The sequence below is a fragment of the Hoplias malabaricus genome, chromosome 12, assembly GCF_029633855.1.
Source record: "Hoplias malabaricus isolate fHopMal1 chromosome 12, fHopMal1.hap1, whole genome shotgun sequence".
In the NCBI taxonomy this organism is placed as follows: domain Eukaryota; kingdom Metazoa; phylum Chordata; class Actinopteri; order Characiformes; family Erythrinidae; genus Hoplias; species Hoplias malabaricus.
Genome location: NC_089811.1, coordinates 28,866,635 through 28,869,406, shown reverse-complemented (window position 1 = coordinate 28,869,406; position 2,772 = coordinate 28,866,635).

The following is a 2,772-nucleotide window of genomic DNA, read 5'->3' as shown; positions in this document are numbered from 1 at the left end:
TTAGGAAATGATAAATAAATTATCTTCTATTTAAAAATGATGCTCTTCAGTTATTTTCTGTCCTCACTGTGCCCTCAGCCTTCTAAGATGGAGACAGACAGACCCCATGGGGAAAGGCATGTTTTGGTGGTGTCATGGTATAAAGCAGATTTTCTCTCCTGCTCTTGTATAGGTTCTTAATTTGGTTCAGACTTTTCTGAGGATAAGGACAGGTCCTCTTTGTTCAATTCATTCTCTAATAGTGACAGCAGCAGTACCCAGTCTTAGATGGAGCTGATTTTGTCACTCAGTCCTGGTCAGAAAATTTACCATTTAAAATAATTTATTTCAATTAATAAAGTAATCCTGTGCTCTTAGATAAATGGGTCTAAATAGTACAAAATTATGCAGTGGTTTATGATTGACGCGGGTCTTTGAGGATTCACAGTTTACCTCCGGCTATTGTCTTCATTAATATTAAAGATGTCGAGCAGTGGTCAAAAGTTGCAGAATAGATGCTTGCAAATGAAATTTTTGATGTTTACAGCTTTCTGCTGGTGCTGATGGAGGACCCTAGCACCCAGCAATTTAGAGAACAATAAGCAGTATCCTTTTCCAGGCAGAGATGTTTTCACTCTTCATACAATCCTACTGAACTGCATTGTGTACAGAATTGCCTAAACTACTAAACATTTCTTCAGACATGTTACTTGTTTAATTTGAAAACACTGAAGCATGTGACTTGATTTATATATATATATAATAACCAATGTTTATAAATGAGAGTTGTTTGTTTCTTGTCTTCAGTGCTTACAGAGGGTCAGCCATTGCAGATGGTGGATGCTTATGAAAAAGCAGAACAGCTTAAATTCTTGGCCCTTTCACCAAACTGTGAAATTAAGAGTGTAGATTCTGCTTCTAGCATTCACGAGTTCTCCAGGCAGCCAGACTTCTCAGAGTGGAATAATAATACCTACGTTGAGCAGATGTCTATCATAGCCAGGTCCTCCTCAGCTTACCAGGTAAACCTCCCTAAACACTTGGCCGAGGAAGCCTGTGGACAGGTTATAGAAAGGAATGCTGGATGGCAAATGCAAGGGAAACGAAAGAGGGAGGACTTTTATGAGCATGAGTCCATTACATATGATGTACCAGACAAAGAAGTGACTCCACTCCAGAAGTTATTAAAATCGATGCAATGATTACAACAAAAGGGGCACTGTTTTATTCTGAAGAAATCCAGGACATGCTGGAGGAGATCCTTGGCATTTGGGAAACAGCTGCAGAGTTTAATCCTATACTGCCTTGCGCCCAGTGATTCCGGGTGGAATAATATTCAAATGTCAAATATTATTATTATTATTATTATTATTAAAGTAAAATCAATTATCCCAAGAACAGGGTTGGCTTATTTTTTCCTAAATATGACTACATCTACAAAAGTTTTAATAAAACCTTTATGTACATTCGTAAAGACTTAGTCGAAACAACATTAGCAGTCATGAGAGTATAGTCAATGTCATAAATATTACCACAAAACTATCATTTTAAAGTACAACTGAAACACGTCATTTGGGTGGGATGTGAATAGGCAGGGCGTGATTTTATCCATAACACATCACTGGATGGTCAAAAGCAACAATTTCAAAATAGTGATACAATTCCGGACTGAAGCCTTGCCAGAAGGGCTTGTTTGGTTTAACGATGTCTAGGGCTATACTGTCATGAGCTGTGAGCTTCCAGTAAGGTCTCCTATCATGGACAGGTCTGGAGTGAAGATCCAGACAAACATGTCTCAAAAGCACCCTAATTAAAAAAACAAAAGAAAGAAAGTAAAAACATTTTCTACCCCTGCCTGGATGATGGCTATTGGGACCTATTCCTGGAATTAGGGCTGGGGTTAGGGTCTGAATGTGAGTGCCTGGTGACTGGGCAGCCCACATAACCTATCCAGGCTTGTAGTCCCACCACCTGCAACCCACCAAAGTGCAGTTCCTGTCTGGTACAGGATGAGGGCGAAAAGGCCCTGGCATCATGGACCTCACAATCTTCTGCTGGCAGCCATACAGTTGTCCTGGTATACAGGAGCACTTTGTAGTTCTACAATTAAAGCCAGTAGTCCATCTGTTGTGGTGCATAGTTTGTTAGCCCCCAAAGAGCAGGTATAATTTGAATCAGTGCTGCAGTGACAATGATGGGTTCAGACACAGGGATTAGACACAGCATTGTTGCTGGAGTTTTTAAAGACCTCAGTGTCACTGCTGAACTGAGAATTGTCCACCAACCAAAAATACAGCCAAAAGTGTCATGTGGATGGCGTCTTGTGTCCACTGATGAAGGACTAGAGGACAACCAACAAACTGCAGCTACAGATGAACTACTGTCTACACACACACACACACACATACACTCACACACATTCACACAAGGTCCCTAAAATAATATCTCACTATTGATAATCTACTAACCCTGCAGGTTACTTAAGAGTACTGCTTGTATATCTACATAAAAATATATTGTATGTGTTTTACTCCATACTCATGCTTAACGAGCACTCCTTGTATACATGGTGTAATGACAATTAGGCAGTATATAGGGTAAACACATCAGCTAGCCACTCAGGCTAATAATGTCAGCAAACTGGGTTAATAAAAAGTGAAAAATAAATGATAACATATTTACAGATAAACTGAAATGTCTGCTCACAGCTTTTAACATCACCAAAGCATTGATAAAGCTTAGGACAAAATTCTCATGTCTACATTATTACTCCAGTAGCCTTAAAGAGGGTCC